This window comes from Zonotrichia leucophrys, chromosome 2, assembly GCF_028769735.1.
Source record: "Zonotrichia leucophrys gambelii isolate GWCS_2022_RI chromosome 2, RI_Zleu_2.0, whole genome shotgun sequence".
In the NCBI taxonomy this organism is placed as follows: Eukaryota; Metazoa; Chordata; class Aves; order Passeriformes; family Passerellidae; genus Zonotrichia; species Zonotrichia leucophrys.
This window is the reverse complement of record NC_088171.1, coordinates 152,479,532-152,493,821: the sequence shown is the minus strand read 5'-3', so window position 1 is coordinate 152,493,821 and position 14,290 is coordinate 152,479,532. Positions and strand designations below refer to the sequence as shown.

The 14,290-nt window shown below is 48.7% G+C and overlaps 1 protein-coding gene across 1 annotated transcript in view; it reads right to left on the bottom strand.

Annotated features, from left to right (window-relative positions):
* Nucleotides 1-14,290, bottom strand: part of ARHGAP39 (Rho GTPase activating protein 39) — a 190,484-nt gene that overhangs the window by 175,638 nt on the left and 556 nt on the right. The gene's annotated exons all lie outside the window — the stretch shown is intronic.

Below are 14,290 nucleotides of genomic sequence, written 5' to 3'. Positions count from 1 at the left end.
GATGTGGTGAGAGGGAACGGCGTCAGGAGAGGTTTGGTGGGATATTTTTGGGAGAATTCCCAAAATGAGGGATGGGATGAGAGGGAACGGCCTCAAGGGGCGTCAGGAGAGGTTTGGTGGGATATTTTTGGGAGAATTCCCAAAATGAGGGATGGGGTGAGAGGGAACAGCCACAAGGGGCGTCAGGAGAGGTTTGGTGGGATATTTTTGGAAGAATTCCCAAAATGAGGGACGGGATGAGTGGGAACGGCCTCAAGTGGCATCAGGAGAGGTTCGGTGGGATATTTTTGGGAGAATTCCCAAAATGAGGGATGGGGTGAGAGGGAACAGCCTCAAGTGGTGTCAGGAGAGGTTCGGTGGGATATTTTTGGGAGAATTCCCAAAATGAGGGATGGGATGAGAGGGAACGGCATCAGGAGAGGTTTGGTGGGATATTTTTGGGAGAATTCCCAAAATGAGGGATGGGATTAGAGGGAATGGCCACAGGGGGCGTCAGGAGAGGTTTGGTGGGATATTTTTGGGAGAATTCCCAAAATGAGGGATGGGATGAGTGGGAACGGCCTCAAGCGGTGTCAGGAGAGGTTTGGTGGGACTTTTTTGGGAGAATTCCCAAAATGAGGGATGGGGTGAGAGGGAACGGCCTCAGGGGGCGTCAGGAGAGGTTTGGTGGGATATTTTTGGGAGAATTCCCAAAATGAGGGATGGGGTGAGAGGGAACGGCCTCACGCGGCGTCAGGAGAGGTTCAGTGGGATATTTTTGGGAGAATTCCCAAAATGAGGGATGGGGAGAGGTTTGGTGGGATATTTTTGGGAGAATTCCCAAAATGAGAAATGGGATGAGAGGGAACAGCCTCAAGTGGCGTCGGGAGAGGTTTGGTGGGATATTTTTGGGAGAATTCCCAAAATGAGGGACGGGGTGAGAGGGAACGGCCTCAAGGGGCATCCGGAGAGGTTTGGTGGGATATTTTTGGGAGAATTCCCAAAATGAGAGGGAACGGCCTCAAGGGGCGTCAGGAGAGGTTTGGTGGGATATTTTTGGGAGAATTCCCAAAATGAGGGATGGGGTGAGAGGGAACGGCCTCAAGGGGCGTCAGGAGAGGTTCGGTGGGATATTTTTGGGAGAATTCCTCCTGGAAAGGGAGGAATCCAAAGGGAGGAATCCTGTCCGGGAGGGATCCCAAATCCACTTGGGGACACGGTCAGTGGTGGCCTTGGGAGAGCTTAAAGCTCCTTCCCAGCCTAAAAAATTCCAAGATTCTACTTTTTGCCTATAAGTCATTTATTCCTCGCTCCCCTCTCATCTTTTCCTTCCCAATCCCTGTTTTTTGACAGAGTTTTCCAGGTTTTTGCAGACCCCCTTGGATATTTGTGCCTTTCCGTTCCCGCTCTAAATCCTGCCTGAGCCAAAATTCCGTGGAGCTTAAAGTTCACAAAATCCTGGGATGGGTTGGGTTGGAAGGGGTTGGATCCGAGCCCGTTCAGCTCCAACTCCATTCCATTATCCCAGCTCCATCCAAGCTGGTCTTGGGCAATTCCAGGGATCCAGGGGCTGGGAATTCCATCCCAGCCCCTCAAAGTGAAGAATTCCTCCCCAAAATCCCACCCGACCAGTGGGAAGCCATTCCCTGGCATCCTGTCCCTTTCACCCCTTATCCCAAATCCCTCTCCAGCTCTCCTGGAGCTCTTTTAGGTGCTGGAAAAATCTCCGAGATCCCCTCAGGGCGTTCCTGAGGGTGAAATGATTCCTGGCACCCAGGAAAATCCGAGACGAAGCAGGAAAAGAGCTCGGATCAGGGAATGTGGGCGGAGGGAGATCCGTGAGTCACCGACAGCCTCAGGTTTGCGCCCTCTGGAATTCCCTTTTCCGGGCTCTCCCGAACAAAACCGACCCCAGGGAAAAAACGTTCACGGCACCAAAACGTCCAGGTTTTCAGTTTTTTCCCAAATTTAGGAGTTTTCCATATTCTACTGAAAGGAAAGGGAACGAGGAATGGAATCGGAATTCCCGGCTTTGCAGTGGGATTTGGCAGGAGGAGGGACAACTCTTAAGCTCAGCCCACTCATCCCTAAAAAAATTCCTTTCATTCCACCCCTCCCCAGCTGCTCCTGGTGTTCCAGACCTTTTCCCCAAATCCATTCCATGATTCCATGATGATTCCATGATTCCACGATTCCATGATTAAGGAATCCACACTCCAGCACCTCAATGTCCTTTTTGTCATGAAGGGCCCAAAATCCCAATCCCAGGATTTGAGGTCCCTCGGCCCAGTGGGAATGTCACTTCCCCGATCCCAAAAATTCCCAAATCCCAAAGGAATTCCCAAAAAATTATCCCCCCAAAAACTCATTTTTTCCCACAGTTAAAAGCCTCAAGGGAAGATGTTTGCACATGCCAAGAGTATCCTGATTTTTCTGTGATCCCAAAGGAATTCCAAAGGCCACAGATCCCTCCTGATAAGGCACTTAATGAACTGATAAGGCACTTAATGAACTGATAAGCCCGAGGAGGAACACATGGAATGAAGCAAATCCCACCTGTGGCTTAAAAGTCTGGATTGGGATTTTCCTGCGTGGAAAAGCATCGGGATCTGTCGCCAAACCTGCTCCTCCTGCACACCCAGCTTTTCCCAAAGATTTGGGCCTATATTTCCTGTTTGGAACTTCCCAAAAAAAAAACATTTTGGGGATTCCAGAGATGATAAATTAAGATCTGTTTTCCTCCCTGTGTAATTCCCATGGATTTTCCCACAAAAAAAAAAAAAAAAACATTCCCAACTTCGTTCTGTGCTCCGAGCACTGCGATGAGGGGATGGAATGGAATGGGATGGGATTCCCAGAAAAGCTGGGAATTGTCCAAAGCCAGGTTGGATGGGATTGGAGCAACCTGGGATGTCCCTGCCCGTGGAAGGGGGGTTGGGAATTCTTTTTAAGATCCCTTTCCAACCCATTCTTTGATCTTATTCCCAATTCCATCCTGATAAAAATCCCAGCCGAGGGAAAAAAAAGTGGGAATTGTTCAGGTGAGCCGGAGCGTGACGGGACAGGAATAATTCCAGACTCACTTATCGGCGTTCGGAGAGTCCTGAGCACAGAAATTTCCTCAATTAAAAAAAAACCTCAGGAAATTCCGGTTAAAACAGAAAATTCCCAGACAGAAAATACGTTATCCGGATCACTGTGGAAATTTTTGGTTTTTTTTTTATTTTGGGAGCAGCACCCACTTCCAAAAAAGAAAATCCCTGGAATGGAACCGCCACGCTCCAATGTGGATCCCTCCAGGTGACTTTCAGGAGAAGAAAGGGGGAAAAGAAAAAGGCTCCCGAAAGGTTGGATTGGTTTGGAATTTCCTCCTCCCTGGCAGATCCGACGGCGCCTCCCGGAAATGTGGGAATGGGGAAGGGAACGGTCCCTGCTCCTTGGGAGAGGCAGAGGTTGCAATGAAAATCAATTCATTCCATTCCAATTTGATGCGGAATTAATGGGAAATGAATTAATTTTTCCCAAAAAGAGGATTTTTTTCCATGTTTTTGTTGCCCGGCTGCTCCATTGAATCCAGAGACGCTTAATTAGGGATGCACCAATCCCGAGGGAAGCCGCTCCCATCCCCACGGGAATCAGCAATCCCAGACTTCCAACCCAGCAATGGATTCCTGATCCATTCAGGCTGGATTTAAGGAAGGAATTTATTCCAGCGAGGGTGGTGAAGGGATGGAATGGAATTCCCAGGGAATTCCATGGCTGCTCCATCCCTAGAATGATCAAGGTCAGGTTGGGAAGGGCTTGGAACAACCTGGAATATGGGAAGGTGTCCCTGCCCATGGCAGGAGTTGGAACTGGATGATTTTGAATCCAACCCATTCCATGATTCCATAAATAAGAAGAATTCCATCCCTGCGGACAATCCCAAGTCCAGGAGCCTCCGCCAACAACCTCCGACCCAAATCCCACAATTTTTTCCGGGAAGTGGAAGAAAATCCCCTCCCACCTCACCCAGAGCCCGCTGAAGTGGTCAGAGATCCGTGAGCACGAATCCCTCAATTCCTCTTCTTCCAAAAGGAATTTTTCCTCTTTTCCCAATTATTTTTCTCCCTATTTTCCCTAATTATTCCCAAATATTCCCGACTATGTCAAATCTTGCTGAGGATTTTTGTTCTGTTATTTATTTTATTTTATTTTCAAGCAGTCCAACTGGGAAACGGCTCCATGGAATTCCTCCTTTCCCTGTCATGGATCCATGGATGCACCCTTTGGATTAAAGGGAGCAAAGAACCTTGGGAAGCATCCGGAAATCCAAGACCAGCTCCAATTTCATCCAATTTCGTCCATGAGAAGACATGGATCCATGGATGTACCCTCTGGATTAAAGGGAGCAAAGAACCTTGGGAAGCATCCGGAAATCCAAGACCAGCTCCAAAAAATGGATCCAGAAAACCCTCAAAAAGCAGCTTAATTCCCAATAAAATTCAGGATGCATCCATAGATCCACCAAAATCCCCGTGTCCGTGCTCGGGGCAGCTTGGGATGCATCCCCGAAAATCAGGAATTTAAAAACAGACACCAAAAAGATGGAAAATAACCCTGGAATGCGAAAAATAAGGAAGATGGGATCTTCAAGGAGCGGAATTTTCCCTTCCGAGCCCACCTGGAACTCGGAATCCAGGGATTCACTTGGAGCCTTGGAAAGGATTCAGAGTCCAAAAACATCCCAAAAAAAGCTGGGAAAGGGTTTTGGGAAAAGGCAGGGAATGACAGGATAACAGGGAATGGGGGCAAAAGGGCAGGGATAGGTGGGATGCTGGGAATGAATTCCTCCCTGGGAGGGTGGTGAGGGGTTGGGATGGAATTCCCAGAGGAGCTGTGGCTGCCCCATCCCTGGAATTGTCCAAGGCCAGGCTGGAAGAACCTGGGATCGTGGAAATGATCCCTTTCCAAGGCAAAGGGGTGGAACTGGTTGATCTCCACATCCTTGTCCCGCCCAATTCCATGATTCCAAGATTTCCGCGCTCCCAACGCTCCAGACCAACGGCGGGTTGGAATTCCAAAGCAACAGAAATTCCCACCTCATTGCCCATCCGCCTCTTCCAGACAGAAAACCACCCCATTCCCATCCCATAATTACACTTTTCCACACTTTTCCATGACCTCTCCAGCTGAGGAAGACCAATTAAAATTCCATAATTCCACACGATTTTCCCAAATTAACATTTCCAACGGCTTCCGACACGCGGTCCGCTGGAAGTCACTTCCATTCCAACGTCATTCCCAGCCCATCTGCCTCTTCCAGACAGAAAACCACCCCATTCCCATCCCATAATTGCACTTTTCCATGCTTTTCCATGACCTCTTCCAGGCGAGGAAGACCAATTTTTAAAAATTCCATAATTCCGGGTTGGCGCTTCCCAAATTAACATTTTCCAATGGCTTTCCCAAACACAAGGATCCGCTGGAAGTTGCTTCCATTCCCAACGTCATTCCCAGGCCCATCCGCCTCTTCCAGACAGAAAACCACCCCATTCCCATCCCATAATTGCACTTTTCCACACTTTTCCATGACCTCTCCCAGGCGAGGAAGACCAATTTAAAAAATTCCATAATTCCGGGTCGGCGCTTCCCAAATTAACATTTTCCAACGGCTTTCCCGGACACACGGATCCGCTGGAAGTCACTTCCATTCCCAACGTCATTCCCAGGCCCATCCGCCTCTTCCAGACAGAAAACCACCCCATTCCCATCCCATAATTGCACTTTTCCACGATTTTCCATGACCTCTCCCAGCCAAGGAAGACCAATTTTTAAAAATCCATAATTCCACAGCGACGCTTCCCAAATTAACATTTTCCAACGGCTTTCCCGGACACGCGGATCCGCTGGAAGTCACTTCCATTCCCAACGTCATTCCCAGGCCCATCCTCCTCTTCCAGACAGAAAACCACCCCATTCCCATCCCATAATTACACTTTTCCATGTTTTTCCATGACCTCTTCCAGGCGAGGAAGACCAATTTAAAAAATTCCATAATTCCACAGCGACGCTTCCCAAATTAACATTTTCCAACGGCTTTCCCGGACACGCGGATCCGCTGGAAGCCGTTTCCATTCCCAACGTCATTCCCAGGCCCATCCGCCTCTTCCAGACAGAAAACCACCCCATTCCCATCCCATAATTGCACTTTTCCACAATTTTCCATGACCTCTTCCAGGCGAGGAAGACCAATTTAAAAAATTCCATAATTCCGGGTCGGCGCTTCCCAAATTAACATTTTCCAACGGCTTTCCCGGACACACGGATCCGCTGGAAGCCGCTTCCATTCCCAACGTCATTCCCAGGCCCATCCGCCTCTTCCAGACAGAAAACCACCCCATTCCCATCCCATAATTACACTTTTCCATGTTTTTCCATGACCTCTCCCAGCCAAGGAAGATTATTTTTCAATTTTAAAAAAATCCGCAATTCCACAGCGACGCTTCCCAAATTAACATTTTCCAACGGCTTTCCCGGACACGTGGATCCGCTGGAAGCCGTTTCCATTCCAAGGGGAACGGAGCAGAGAGGGAAGATCCATAAAAACACAGAGGCCAACAGGGAAATGCCAGAACCTCGGGAAGAGGAAGTCCAGAATCCACCGGAATCCGGCCCCGGCGCAATTCCGTAGGGAAAAGGCCGTGAGAAAGGAGCTGTGCCTCAATCCAGGGATTTTTCCCTGTTTTTTGGTGGTGAAGGATAAAGGGACAGCTTGGAGCAACCTGGGATTTTGGAAGCCCATGGATGGTCTGGAAGGTCCTTTCCCACCCAAACCATTCCAGAATTTTGCTCCAACCCCAAACACCAGAATTCCAAGCCCAATTCCAGCCAGGAATGAAACCTGCCAGGATCCCAGAGTTGGGAAAATCCAACAAGCAAAAACCGGGAAAATCCAACAAACAAAAACCAGGAAAATCCAACAATCAAAAAACGGGAAAATCCAACAAACAAAAACCGGGAAAATCCAACAAACAAAAACCGGGAAAATCCAACAAACAAACAAAAACCAGGAAAATCCAAGAAACAAAATTGGGAAAATCCAACAAACAAAAACCGGGAAAATCCAACAAGCAAAACCGGGAAAATCCAACAAACAAAAACCGGGAAAATCCAACAAGCAAAAACCGGGAAAATCCAACAAACAAAAACCGGGAAAATCCAACAAACAAACAAAAACCAGGAAAATCCAACAAACAAAAACCGGGAAAATCCAACAAACAAAAACCGGGAAAATCCAACAAACAAAAACCAGGAAAATCCAACAACAACCAGGAAAATCCAACAAGCAAAAACCAGGAAAATCCAAGAAACAAAAACCGGGAAAATCCAACAAACAAAACCTTCTCTCCCCATTCCAGGCCTCTCATTTGCTCCAAGTCCTATGAGACCAATCAGGAATTTTCCCTGTGGGAATGGCTGTTCCTGGTCTTGGAATGACACCCCTGGGTCACCCCACCGCCTCTTCCCGTTTATTTTTGGGAAAGACTTGAAAAAAAAACGGAAAAAATATTTATTTTCCTGTCGGGAACGTGGAGATGGGGATATCCAGCTTCCCAAAAGACAGAGTGATGCTTTTAGCTCCCTAAAAAAAACCTGGGATTGGTGGGTTTATTCCCTAAAAATCAGGATGGATGTGGGAATGTTTAAAGGGCAGGAGCGGGAGGAAGGAAACAAACCAAATCCCTGGATCCGTGAAGGTCAAGGAAAGAGCGAGGGATGAAAATTTGGGAAATGGGAGGCACCTCCCACTGGAACAGCACAATGTGATCCTTTCAGGGGGGCTGGAAAACCCAAAAAAAAAAAAAATTCCCGGGATTTGGGGATCCCTGGGAGCAATTTCAGGGATGACACCGAATTCCCAAGGGCACGGGGAGGTCTGGAGGCTCCGTTTCTCCCGCTCGGCACCTGGAGCACATTCATCCCTCCAACACTTCTGGAATTAAAAATAGCCGGCCTGGATGAGCCGGAGAGAGCAAATTCCAGCCGGAATGTTTATTTTTGGGAAGAGCCAGAGGAGGAAGAGGAAAAGGTCGGGGTTCAATGCGTTATTTGGAGCATGTAAGGAAATAATCACTGGAGCAAAAACGCGGGAGGGACAGCAAGGAACGGGGATTTAAAGGAATTTTTTGGGATTTGTTTTTTTGAAGGAAGAGGTCACTGGGAAAACTCTGGAATCACCTTAACCAAATCTTAATAATCTAAACGAAATTCCCACTGATATTTTTCATCTGGAGAGAACATTCCCGAATGAAAACTCTTAACCAAATCTTAATAATCTAAACAAAATTCCCACCGATATTTTTCATCTGGAGCGAACATTCCCGAGTGAAAACTCCATAAAATGGCCCCAAAAATCCCAGATTTTATGATTTGGGATCCCTCCCCCAAATCCAGGCCCCTCCACGGCCAAATTCTAAATTCCACCATCGTGGAAATGTGTGGTTTTACGGGATTTGTCATCAGTTTGACTCTGGAATCTGCCTGAATTCCCAGCTGTGTTTCGTGGTTTGGATTCGGGAATTTTCTTGTTCCCAAAGGTTTTCGGGTCATTATTTTGGGTTGGGTTTTTTTTGTGGTGGCTGTTCCCAAATTCCAAGAGGTGGGAACTCCCAAAATCCATCATTTCTCAGGCTGGCAAAGCTTTGGTTTCCTGGGAATGGTTTAAGGAGTTCCAAAAAACCTGGAAATTTCGGGATCAAGGCCTAAGTGGGTCACCATCAAATCCAGGTAAAGAACTACGGATTCATCCCAATTTTGTGGGAAATTGAGGAGGGAAAAAAATCCTTTAAAGGAGCAAAAAGTTGAGGGAATTTCTTTCCTGAGAAATTTCTACCTGAGAAAATCAGGATTATCCATAGGGATATCCTATGGGATGCATCAGGAATTCTCCATCAGTAAAGAAGGGATTTGGTGGGATGAGATTTTTATGGAGTGAATTCCCCACATTCCCAGGAATTGTGATGTCCAACCAACCACAAACACACACAACATTTTTCCAGAAGCCTGGAATTCCACGAAACACCTTTTTTTAAAATGATTGTGGATCATTTGGGATGATCCAGCCTGGAAATCCTACAAAGGTTGGAAAATCCATAAAAACCACCCGGGTAAAAAAGCAGCTCCTTGTCCCAAAAACCAGCAGCACCAATGGATAAATTCCCAAAAAAAAAAAATCAGGATACAACTGAACGGATCAATTTTCATGGATATCGGGAAAAACCCATCGTGAAACACAACCTGAGTCAGGATTTGGAAAACCATTCCCTTTCCTTCCAACATTTTCAGGGTTGAACTCCATTTTTTTTTTATTTTAAGGGTCTTTTTCCGGCCTAAACAATTCCATAAATCCCTGACCCCTCGTTGCTCCCAGCACGCCAAGCCGCCAATCCCACGGCACAGCGGGACATTCCCAAAAATCCCTTTGAACCCATCTCCAGCCCCTCTGGAAAAGTTCAGCCCGAGCACATCTGGCTCACAGACAGCCCAGACCTTGGATTTGGTGGATTTGCAGCTGGAAAAATCCAGGATTTGGGTGGGAAAAGCAAAGATTTCCCTGGAAAACGAGGGCATCCCCATAGGCCTTTTTTTTCCAAAGGAAAGCATGGAAATGCTCCTTCCCAATGGGATTAATGGGATTATCCTGAAAATCCATCCCTGGTTCTGATGGAATGAGTTGTGCCACCACCAGCGACACAAAACTCCGATTTTTGGAGTTAAATTCACCCAAATTCAGGCATTTTTAGGCCTGGAATTGCTCCCTGTCAGCCACCCCAAGATCCCACACTCCAAATCCAGGCCAGGCTGGATTGGGATTGGATAAATCTGGGATCGTGGAAAGTTTCCCTTCCTGTGGCGTTGGGTGGGGTTTAAGGCCTCTTCCAACCCAAACCACTCCAGGATTTTGCAATTCAGGATATCCCAAGAAAACGGATATCCCAATTCCAGGATATTCCAAGAAAATGGATATCCCAATTCCAGGATATCCCAATTCCAGGATATTCCAAGAAAATGGATATCCCAATTCCAGGATATCCCAAGAAAATAGATATTCCAATTCCAGGATATTCCAAGAAAATATCCAATTCAGGATATCCCAAGAAATAGATATTCCAATTCCAGGATATCCCAAGAAAACGGATATCCCAATTCCAGGATATTCCAAGAAAATGGATATTCCAATTCCAGGATATTCCAAGAAAATAGATATTCCAATTCCAGGATATCCCAAGAAAATGGATATCCCAATTCCAGGATATTCCAAGAAAATGGATATCCCAATTCCAGGATATCCCAAGAAAATGGATATCCCAATTCCAGGATATTCCAAGAAAACAGATATCCCAATTCCAGGATATTCCAAGAAAATGGATATTCCAATTCCAGGATATCCCAAGAAATGATTTCCATTCCAGGATATTCCAAGAAAACGGATATCCCAATTCCAGGATATTCCAAGAAAATGGATATTCCAATTCCAGGATATCCCAAGAAAATGGATATCCCAATTCCAGGATATTCCAATTCCCTTTGGAGGAAAGGGAAGGCCGCTGGATGCTCATCCCGAGGGAAGGAATAAAACCCTCGATCCCCCCCCAAAATCCACATGGAAAAACACTCGGAGAACTCCAAAATCCAGCACCAAACCGCACAAATAACCCGAGATCCCACAATTCCGGACTGATCCACATCCACAACCAAATCCCCCTTCCCCAAAACCATCGGCAGCACCAAATCCCAGCTCCCCACACCTCCCAATCCCGCTGGTTTTGGGATCCACGCACTTCCATCCGGGAAAAGCCATTCCATAGGGCAAGGAGCCCAACCAACCCCATGGATGGAATCATCCCATCCCAATTCCAGCCCTGCCCGAGCCACCTGCTGCTGGCAGCTCCCTCCAAACATCCCAAATCCGCCCGTTTTCTATGGAAAATGTGTTTTGGGATTTTTTTGTTGTTTTTTAAATTTTTTTTCCCCTTAATCCCACCCAGCTGCGCGTGCCAGGTGAGGCTCCGGAGCAGCTGCGGATTTCTCCGTAGAGGTCACTCCGGGGGTTGATTAAAGTGGGAATAAATAAGAGGATAAATAAATGACTCCGTGGATAACGACATAAATGAAGGACGGAACAAATAAATGAGAAAAAAAAAATATAAAATAAATGTGTGTGTGGGGGGGAAACAGATAAATGGGGGAGGAAATAAATGAGGAAATAAAGGAGGAAATAAAGGAGGAAATAAAGGAGGAAATTAAGGAGGAAATGAATGAGGAAATGAATGAATGAGGAAATAAATAAATGAGGAAATAAAAAAATAAGGAAATAAATAAATGAGGAAAAAATAAATGAGGAAATAAATAAATGAGGAAATAAATAAATAAGGAAATAAATAAATAACTCCACTCCCACCCTGCAGTTTTCGCTGCCGGAGGGAAATGCAAGGAATGGGGGAAACGGCGCAGGGAAGAGAAGGGGAGGGGGGAAAAAAAAATAAAATAAAATAATAAAAAAAAAAAATTCCCAGACCGGCGGCTCCGTCGTCCTCCCGAAATAAAATAAATCCCGAACAACTCTGCGCCTCCACCTTCCCAAATCCAGCGGGTTTGGCCCCACGGATCCCCGCCCCAAATTCCGGCGCTGCGCATCCCGCTGCAGCCCCCGCTCCATCCCTGCCATCCCCTCCATCCCAGCCGGCTCCATCCCTGCCCGCTCCCCATTCCCGGCGCATCCATCCACACCCATCCCTGCCACACCTTCCACCTCCATGAAAACACCGCCCGCATCCCGCGGGATCCATGCCGGGCAGCGGGAACCTTCCCCCGGCCCGATGCCGGGCGGGGAGCGGGATGGGGATGGATCCGGCCCCTTCCATCATCACCTTTGCCAGCGAGGAGGGTGGGATTTAATCCCCCACCCCATCATCATCATCATCATCATCATCATCATCATCCTGCGGAGGGTGGGATCCAGCCCTTCCGAACCCCTTCCATGGGATCCGGCAGCTCCAGATGGCCCCGAAAAGGGGAGCGGGGTGGGATTCGAGCCCTCCCGGAGGGAGCAGGGTGGGATTCAGCATCTCCATAAGGAGCAGGGTGGGATCCAGCCCTTCCAAAACCCCCAAAAAGGGGAACAGGGTGGGATTTAACCCTTCCATAAGGAGCAGGATGGGATCCAGCCCTTCCAAAACCCCCAAAAAGGGGAACAGGGTGGGATTTAACCCTTCCATAAGGAGCAGGATGGGATCCAGCCCTTCCAAACCCCCCCAAAAAGGGAAGCAGGGTGGGATCCAGCCCCTCCAAACCCCTCTAAAAACGGAAGCAGGGTGGGATTTAACCCTTCCATAGGGATCACGATGGGATCCAGCTCTTCCAAACCCCCCCAAAAAGGAAGCAAGGTGGGATCCAGCCCTCCATATGGATCAGGATGGGATCCGGCCCCTCCAAACCCCTCTAAAAACGGAAGCAGGGTGGGATTTAACCCTTCCATATGGATCACGATGGGATCCAGCTCTTCCAAACCCCCCCAAAAAAGGAAGCAGGGTGGGATCCAGCCCCTCCATATGGATCAGGATGGGATCCGGCACCTCCAAACCCCTCCAAGAAGGGAAGGAGGACGGGATCCAGCACCTCCATATGGAGCAGGATGGGATCCAGCCCTTCCAAACCCCCCCAAAAAGGGAAGCAGGGTGGGATCCAGCATCTCCATAAGGAGCAGGATGGAATCCAGCCCCTCCATGAAACCCCTCAAGGAGAACAGGGTGGGATCCAGCCCTTCCTAAGGAATAGGATGGGATCCAGCCCCTCCAGACCCCTCTAAAAACGGAAGCAAGGTGGGATTTAACCCTTCCATAAGGTGCAGGATGGGATCCAGCCCTTCCAAACCCCCCCAAAAAGGGAAGCAGGGTGGGATCCAGCATCTCCATATGGATCAGGATGGGATCCAGCCCCTCCATGAAACCCCTCAAGGAGAACAGGGTGGGATCCAGCCCTTCCTAAGGAATAGGAAGGGATCCAGCCCCTCCAAAGCCCTCTAAAAACGGAAGCAGGGTGGGATTTAACCCTTCCATAAGGAGCAGGATGGGATCCAGCACCTCCCAACCTCCCAAAAAGGGAAGGAGGATGGGATTTAATCCCTCTGGAAGGAGCAGGATGGGATCCAGCCCCTCCATGAAACCCCTCGAGGAGAACAGGGTGGGATCCAGCCCCTCCAGACCCCTCTAAAAACGGAAGCAAGGTGGGATTTAACCCTTCCATAAGGTGCAGGATGGGATCCAGCTCTTCCAAACCCCCCAAAAAGAGGAGCAGAGTGGGATTTAACCCCTCCAGAGGGAGCAGGATGGGATCCAGCCCCCAAAAATGGAAGTAGGATAGGATTTAACCCCTCCATAAGGAGCAGGGTGGGATCCAGCACTTCCAAACCCCCCCAAAAAGAGGAGCAGAGTGGGATTTAACCCTTCCATAAGGAGCAGGATGGGATCCAGCCCCTCCATGAATCCCCTCAAGGAGAACAGGGTGGGATCCAGCCCTTCCAAACCCCTCTAAAAACGGAAGCAAGGTGGGATTTAACCCTTCCATAGGGAGCAGGATGGGATCCAGCTCTTCCAAATCCCTCTCAGGAAGGGCAGGGTGGGATTTAACCCTTCCATAGGGAGCAGGATGGGATCCAGCTCCTCCAAATCCCTCTCAGGAAGGGCAGGGTGGGATCCAGCCCTTCCATAGGGAGCAGGATGGGATCCAGCTCCTCCAAACCCCCCCAAAAATAGAAGCAGGGTGGGATTTAACCCCTCCATATGGATCGGGATGGGATCCAGCCCTTCCAAACCCTTCTCAAGAACATCCGGGTGGGATCCAGCCCCTCCATAAACCAGGGAACCGGGATCCAGCCCCAGGCACGAGGAGCAGGACGGGATCCAAGCCCTCCATAAAACGCCCTGAGAGGAGCAGGGTGGGATCCAGCAGCTCCAGGTGGGATCCAGCCCCTTCCACAACCCCTTCCAAAGGGAGCAGGGCGGGATCCAGCTCCTCCAAACCCCCCCAAAACAGAAGCAGGGTGGGATTTAACCCCTCCATAAGGAGCAGGGTGGGATCCAGCACTTCCAAACCGCCCCAAAAAAGGGAAGTAGGGTGGGATTTAACCCTTCCACCGGGAGCAGGATGGGATCCAATCCCCCCCCGCAATCCTTTCCCAATTCTCCCCGAAATCCAGGGTGGGGTTCGGCTCCATCCCCCCCCGTTTTTCCCCATCCCCTTCCCGCAGCCACGGGGATCCAGGTGGGCG